Source organism: Cuculus canorus, chromosome 1, assembly GCF_017976375.1.
Source record: "Cuculus canorus isolate bCucCan1 chromosome 1, bCucCan1.pri, whole genome shotgun sequence".
In the NCBI taxonomy this organism is placed as follows: domain Eukaryota; kingdom Metazoa; phylum Chordata; class Aves; order Cuculiformes; family Cuculidae; genus Cuculus; species Cuculus canorus.
The window spans coordinates 102,896,432-102,905,194 of record NC_071401.1 but is presented as its reverse complement, the minus strand read 5'-3'; positions in this window follow the sequence as shown (position 1 = coordinate 102,905,194).

The following is an 8,763-nucleotide window of genomic DNA, read 5'->3' as shown; positions in this document are numbered from 1 at the left end:
TGCTCAGTTTCCACAATGTTCCCAGAAAAATGGAAAAAACATGGGGAAAAAAGCACGTGAAAACATAGAAAATTCATTTGTACTGTGAAGAATAGGTATTTATATGAAAGTCTATATTATATGACATATTATACTTACGTGGAATACTTATTTTTGTGAGGAACAATCACAAAACACACTGTTAATTGCGAACAGAAAAGGTTTCTTTTTTTTTTTGTAAAAAGAAATGAAAGATATAGTAGTTCTGAAACTTTTTTTGCAAACCCACAGTGCCCCCGGTACCAGCACCAGTGTAAACCAATCGTGGGTATTAAAACCACTCCATTCCCAATAATGCTTTCTCAGCATGAGAACACAGTCTAACAATGAGTACACTGTATAAAAGGAGCTTATTAATGATGTCCAGATATAATGAAATAGCAATGTTTACCGTTTTATCCTCCAGGGACTGTTGTTACTTTTTGCTTTGTGTGCTTATGGAGGAAGGAAAGAGAAAAGTTACTGCAAGATTAAAAGCTCAAGTGGCAGGAAGGAAAAAGAGGGGAAGGGGGAGGAAGGAGAATGTGCCTGGGACAGAAACAGTTGTGAAGTCACAAGTGTGCATATTTGACATGATGGAAAATACCAAGTACTGGGAGTATGATCTGAATGGGAAGTAAAACCATGCCAGGTTCGTGCTTGCACTTCGTAGATGAAGCTATGGCTGGCAGATTGTATTGTCTTGAGAATTTCCACAACTGACGGAACTTACGTACAAGATGTTCCTACATGTCAAAGCAGGATTATTTATGAAAGAGCTAAGCAATCTTCCAGAATCTCCTCCATCAAAACACATCTCTCTGCAGCTTTTGTTGTTTATTTCACTGTATTTTCTTGTGGCATTTTCTTCAATTTTATTAAAAAAAAAAAAAAAAAACCAGAAAAAAAGAAATCCCATGCTGTGGTAGAGTCCATTTCTTTTAAGCAGCGAGTAGATTTACGTTTGATTTTTTTGGAGGGTGACAGAGCTTATTTCATTCCAGAGCTTCCCAAAATCTTCCTCAAACTGTTTCTTCCTTGGGCTGAGATCGGACTCGGAGGGGGTTGCATTTCCTTGTCCCCTCGTCATCTGCTTCTTTTGGTATACATGAAAAAGGGCAAAGAAGCAGCATCTGGACTTCATTGCAAAGCAGAAAAACCAACATGAGCCCAGGGCAGAGGGTTTAAAAACAGAAGGAAGGGACTGGACAGATGATAGTAGAGGATTATAAAATCTCAAAATATTCAAATATTTTCCCCTACAGAACCTAATGTAGATCAGAATCTCTTGAGTCTCAACAGTTCATGACCACAGTGCAGCAGCAGCTGTGAAAACCAGCAGAAAACATCATTAATCTTGTTAATAGATGACACATGAGAGACAGCATGGGTCCTGGTAACTGTGCTGCTTTTCTCATAAAAAGTTGCTCTAAAACATAGAGGTGATTCCATTAAAAATAGTGAAAGAAAACTAATATTTTGGAAAAAAACCCTAGGAAATGCCAAGGTGAAGACTGTCTATAGAGTCTTAATTACTGCCCATGATATGGTTTATATGTATACATACTCATACTTTCCCACCAAAACCCTTGGTTCATCAGTGCACATTATTCTAGCTAAGAGTTTGCTTGCACTGGGAAATTATTTTAGTAGCAAACAAAGCTGTTACATGTTTTTATATTTTTTTTCTCCTATTGAGATTGCATTTTTATTATAGGGAGGCTTTGGCAGTGATCACTTTTTAATTATTCTCACTGCTTCACCTTCCTCCAGCTGTTTGGTTGTGTTCCCACACTGTTTTCCCACTATGTTTCAGTGTTCATGAAGTGACACAAGGGACCGGATCACTGATTTAAAATTAATTCTAACTTGAATCGATTTACTACTTTGCTTCAAGCTACAGCCCAACAAGGACTGGTGGGAAGGCAGCTAAATGGGTGATGCACAGATGAATACTCTGGCCCCTGTATCATAAAATAGTGGCTTGAGCTTCATTCAGATGTGCTGTCTGAATAGCTACAAATTATAAATGAAAGCCTGTAACAGTGTTTTACAGGAATACTTCATTTCAACTTCCTGAGTGAAGGTTTAGAAGTTCTAAAGCTAAAAGACATTTTTACTGAAAACAAGAGTCCTAGGAGAGGTGGAATTGATTGGGAACTATAGAAAATACAGCAGCAAATCCCCAGCAGAGATAATGAATAGCAGTGGTACTACTCAAATGAAAGTATCTGTTTAGTTTTCTGTGTGTATATTAAAAGAGACTCAGTAAAGGAGAAAAGTTTCTAAATAAGTTGAATTTGAAGCTCACAGTCTAGATGAGGTACATTTGTCCCCTTGAAAACACCTAAAATGTAACATTTCAAAATCAGCCCGGCTTCTTTCACTTCCTTCTCAGCTGTTTTTTCTCTGCTCTCCTCTGGGCTTAGGGATTTTTTCCCCCCTCTGTGAATCAGGTCACTGGGGCTTTTCCAGGCACTCTGGCAGATCTTCATGTTCTTCAGGCAGTTCTCTGTCTACAGCTAATAAACATGTGTTTTCTCCAAACTTTTTTGCATTCTGCTGGTTTTTTTCCCCCTGCTTTCCTTTACTTGTTCCTCTCTTTCTTTTACAAATCTCTTGTTTCTGTGTTCTCTAACCTTTCCTACTCTAATTTATCATTGACCCCAGGAAGACTGAACAAATACAGATACGAATACTTTACTCGACCACCCATCTTTACTCCTCTATTTCATAATCTATTATCTCTTCTTATTTTTCCAGTATTCTTTTGACTTCATTTAGTGTGCAGCCTTTCCTATAACATATTGTTTTAAATGTTGTTAACTAGTCCCCTTAGTATGTGGTACAAACTCTAACTGAAAAGAGGTAGTTCCACTTTCCTTCACCCTGGCATTTCATTTTTGTTGGAACTGATGCTCTTATGGCTGCCTGAAGGTCAACAGAGTCAGTGAAGCAATCTAAAATTTAAAAAAAAACCTAAAAAAAACCCCAACCATTCATTGATCAGCTCATTAAAATATCTTCAGCTATGTTATTGCTAGTGTAAGGGTTTTCAAGGATAGGAATGTGACTTTCCAGCAGTTTGAAATTGTGTCAAACTTGGTGTAACATGACCAGTCTTGCCTGTTGCTGTTGCTTTCTCTTAATTTATACTGTCCCTTTGCTATATCTTTTGTCCAGGCCATGATCCCATGATCCTACTTTTGATAGCAGTGCCAGGTGAAGTATTCCCTGCTGCTGTCACTTTTTTTCTCCTGTTATTTTAATTTTTGTTTTATGTGCTGAAAAGTTACCAATGCCAGTCAAATTCCTATCCAGTTCACTGCATGATTGCCCAGACATTATTATGGTACAAGAGGGGTTGTGTCAAGGTAGTAGAAGCAGTGTAAAGCACTAGTAGAGACTATGGAAGCCAATTGTGTGAATACATGGATAAAGACAGCCTAAGTCTTCCTTCTATCTTTTCTGGTTTTTTCTCTTCTTCCTCTTATGACCATTTTCCTCAGTCTCTTTCCTCCATGTACATTCTGTTGTACCATATGAAACCACCCAGATTCTCCACTGCTTGTTCTGTAGAGCATTCCTTCCTATACTATGGCACACTACCAGTCTTTATCACTTTTATCTTCTTCTTCTTCTTCCTCTTGTACTTGCTGAACTGCATGTTTTTGTTCAACTTAGTTCTCCTGTGGAAATTCAATTTTGTTCCTTAATCAGTGACAGAAGATGTAGGCCTGTTCTGGACAGTTGGTAGACTCAGCACTGAACATGAAGAGACACTTCTAAGGAAATTTTAAAAGCTAACCATGATACCACTGGCCTAATTCGTGGATGTCATCTCAGTACACCAGCTAGAAAATTAGAGGTTATTAATTGTTAAGATTTTGCTTCATGATTGGCCCCTGAAATGAAATATGTGGCTAGTGTGAAAAATTATTCCTTGCAAAGTCCTGTCCTGTATTTTCTGAGGTTATAAAAACAAGTCAATCACTGCGTCTATCTTATAGGCCACAAAATGCAGGAAGCTGAGCCAGCCTAAAATTACTCCTGAGTCACAACACGCAAGGGCAGAGCAATAACAATTCATGTCTTATAAACAAAAGCTTATACCAGCTTGTTGGCTACAGTGGACCAGAGACATGATGAATTGGTATGTGGGTATTTAAAGAAGTCATGAATGGGAGACAGAGGAGAGGGGTTACTTCTCTGCCTTCATATGCTGGTAAAAGACTTCTTAGCAACTAGTTTATCTTGATTTTCTATTTAGAAATGCAGACAACATTTCCTAATCCTTACAAGATCTCATTGATTAATTATAATGATAAAATAGTACTTTATTTTTAAATGATATTTATGCATTTCTTTTTCAACTGTGGATTTAAATATCTTTTACAATGCCTCTTGCCCTTTTAACGATCAACAATGCTCCTTAAAGCTCTATGTTTTTTCTTTCAAGGGTAACTGAATGTGTTGTCTAGTGCCACAGCCCTGTTTCTAGCACTGCCTCATTTTTCTCTTTGATTGTCACAACAATCTACAAATTTGTGGATGTCCACCAGTCACTGAAAGTGCTGTCCCAAAAACAGCACACCTTCCTTCTGTCCAAATCCCAGCCTCTCTCTTCCACCTTAATCCTCTGTGACCTCTTAGTATGAGCTGTCAGTGTAAATATTTCCACCGTTTCTTAAATCAAGACTTCATATTGGCTTTTGGGTTTTGTCTGATGTGCCTTCTCATTCTTGGCTATTTCTCTTATTAATCAGCTTTTAATCAGGATCTGTAAAACTTCCCCTGAAAGTCTGACAGCTGTGAGCCCTTTCTCTAATTCTCTTACCGGTGAACTTGACATTGTCTCACGTCTTACTCTGGTGATTCATGGTTCTTCATCTCCTTCCTGCCCTGTCTTTCCACACCAAGTCCAAATCAGTACCTTTTTTGCCACCTCCTTGAGAGCAGTTACTGCAGCTCAGCACAGTACATTCAAGTCCTGGCTTTTCTCTCAAAAATATCTCTTTCTTCCTCTTTTGACTGTGAATGCTGTGCTGCCCTTGCAGACATTTAGACCTTTAATTTGAATAGTGCTTGCAGTCCATCCAGATCTATACATGAAGACTATGTCTGTAGCATCTTGTTTCTTCCTGTGTGTCAATTACAAGATTCAGCCTTGTTGATTGTCTCAGCTCCCCTGTCACTTCACACCTCAGCTATTATCAGCTTCTCTCTCTGACGCCTGTGACTTCCACTGTGTCCTCCAAAAGCTCATTCAGAATTGCACTGTGAGGATTATCTTCCTTGCTGACATAATGTCTATGTCTCTCTTGTGGCTTTCTGTTTCGTCAGCATCAAAGGCAAACTTATTGTCCTCTTCAAAGTTTCTGATAATCAATTCTGTACTAAATCAGCTTTTTTAACAAATTGAGCATCAGCCCTCCTGTAGTCTCTGTCAGTAATACTAGCCTTCACTGTCTCATTAGTATGTCTCACTCATAATCACCTTTGGCCTTTTTGCAGAATACCTTCTCCTTTGCTTGAAGTTCCTTACCAGCTTTAAAGGAATTAATTCTATACTGCTATCTCACCCAGGACTTATGCGCTGTTGCCTAGAGCTGTTGCTCAGAGGTGAACACATAAAATGCAGTCATTGTGCTCTGTGCTCTTCATTCTTTTCACCATTCTTTTCACCATTCTTTTCACCATTTATCCAGTTGTTCTACACCTTGTATTTTTGCAAACCTATAAAACCTAGTCTTCATTTTCTTACAAATAGTTATGTTGTTGTTATGAAAACCTTAGAGGTGCCAAACTGTGATCTTAAGCAGTCTGTAGTCTCTCTTTTTTTTTTTTTTTTTTGAGTAAAACTCCCATTAAAGTTTTGGCTTACTGGTATGTAATATTACCTGAGAAATTTTTCAAAGTGCCAGAGTGCCACTAGCTGCCCAAATGTGAGGACCAGTGAGTAGCCCAGAAAGCAATGATTGTTGATAAGGGCAGTTTTTGTAGTAATATATTATAACAACATCCTTGCAGCATTATGGAACCTATATACATACCTACAGCATTAGGAAATGTTTCTGGTCTTAAATGGCTTTCCACATGTTGCAATATCAACCTGAAAAGTATACAAACAAGATAGTTATGTATCTTAGAGAGCACAAAGGTGTATAATCACTATTTACTATAGAGATTAGGGTGTGGCTCCTGAAGTAATTGTGTGTTTCAGTATCTTAGTAAATGCTCTATACTTACCTGAAGGAAAAATAGCATTAGTTGTGTTATCAGAATACTGAGTATGCTGTCTTCATACTACAGTCTTCTGTAGCAGCAAATGCAAGGACAACAGCATCTTCGTGCTACTGTCCACTCTGTTGCTTTGTTTTTTTTTCAGTCCTGACACTGCTTTTTAACAGGAGGTTTATAAGATCCCTCTGAGCCTTCTCTGCTCGAGGCTGAAGAGTCACAGCTCCCTTAGTGTCTCCATAGGACAGATGCCTTCAGTCATTGTGGCAGTCCATCAGTCTGTCTCCAGTGACTCTATATCTCTCCTGTACTGAAGAGCACTGGATGCAGCACTCCAGGTGTGTCTCACCAGGACTGAGCAGAGGGGGAGGACTGCTTCACTTGACCTGCTGGCAACAGTTTCTAATCCAGCTCAGGAGGCTGTTGGCCTTCTCTACTGCAAAGGCATATTGCTGGATTATATTCCACTTCTTGCCTACCAGAAACCTCCGTTCTTTTTCTGCAAAGCTGCTTTCCAGACAGTCAGCTTCCACCTTGTCCTGGTGCATGGGTTTATTTCTCCTGAGGTGCTTCTCTTTGTTGAACTTCATAAGATTCCCATCACTCCATTTTGCCAGCCTGTTGAGAAGCATCTGGAAGGCAACACAACCCTCGTGTTTCTCAGCCACACCTCTGGGTCTGGTGTGAACTGCAAACTGGCTGGAGATGCACTCTGTCCCATCATCCAGGTGGCTAATGAAGGTGTTAAACAGTACTGGCTCTGCATCAGTCCCTGGGGTACGCCGTTAGGGACTGGTTTCCAGATGAACTTCATGCTGCTGATCACAACTTTTTGAGCACAGTTCAGCCAGTTTCTAATCTATCTCACATACTTTTATCAAGTCCATATTTCATCAGTTTCTCTTTAAGGATGTGATCAAAGGCAGTGTTGGAAGCCTTATTAAAGTCAAGATAAAGAAATCACTGTTTTTTCCTCATCCACTGAACTCGTTTTTTTATTGAAGAAGCCTCTCAGGTTGGTGAGGTATGATTTTCCCTTTATAAATACTTGCTGGTCCTAGTCATCTTCTTGTCCTTCATGTGTTTGGAAATAATTTCCAGGATTATTTGTCCCATTACCTTTCTCGGGATCAAGGCGAGTCTGACCAACCTGTAATTCACTTTGCACTCCTTCTGGCCCTTCTTGAAGTCAGGAGACATTTACTTTCTTGCAGTCCTGAGAAACCTCTCCTCATTGCCACAGCCTTTCAAAGATGACTGAGAGTGGCCTCACAGTGGCATTGGCCAGCTCCCTCAGTAGTCATGGGTAGATTCCATTAAGTTACAGGGCCTTGGGTATGTCCAGGTTGTTTATATGCTCCCTACCCTGATTCTCCTCCAGTGATTCTCTTGCTCCAGACTTTGCCACTAGTCTCACATGCCTGGGATTCCTGCAAGCTGGTCTTTGCTGGTAGTCAAAGTCATTACATACAGTGGCCTTTTCCATGTCTTTTATCATCAGATCCTCTGCCCTATTCAGTAGTGGGCACACATTTTGCTTGGTCTTCTTTTTGTTGCTTGATGTACCTGTAGAAGCTCGTCTGTATATCCCTCACCAGATTCAACTCCAGTTGGTTGTTAGGTTTCCTAACCCCGTCCCTATTTTATTGATTCAATTTATCAGCCTTTGAAAAATGCAAGTGATGCCCCATGCAGCTGCCCAGTATACATGTTGTCTCTATTAAACTTAATGAGAAGCAAAGGCTGTGTTCAGTTGTGTCTTTTTACTTAATTACAATTATAATGGCACATCACTGTACGTACAGGCTGAGCCTTAATCTCCGAAGAGTGTCAGTTAGTATTAGGCTCATTGTTGACAGTGCCCTAGTTTCCATTGATGGAGTCATTAAAAGTTTTAGTCAGCAAAGTCAGGAAAAAGTAGTGACTGATGGTCCTGAACTGAAATGAGGGAAAAAAAGAAAAAGCTCATACCCAACCTGTTTTGTTAATCCATCCATGTACATGAAACAGCACAGCAGGATTGAGGAACTAATCTCATTTCAAATCAGATGCCTGCTGGTTCTATTTAATGAGCGTTATGTCTCTTTCTTTGTTAACCCTAAAATATCTTAATGCTTGAAACAGCATTCTGATTTTTTTTTTTTGCATTGTACTTTTTTTGATATATTTGGATATGCTACTTCCTTCTAAAACTGGACCAAAGATGGACTGCTAACTACCATCTCTACTGCCAAACTGCATGCCAAACTTCATTCATATGGAAATACCCAGAAAATGGAATTAGCACAGAGTTCTGTGAGCACTGGTACTGATGAAATTTCCTACATATTTGAACCTTGTGAGTAAACTCCGGTGTGTAGGAAGGACTAAAGTCATATAGAAAATTGTCTTAGGGTTGGGGCATTCAAAACAGCTCTCTTCTTGCAAGTCTCTAGTACTTAAGAAGTGTTTCATACTCTCATACTGCACTCTTTTCCTCTATTAGGTGCTTTTAAGAAATCCCCA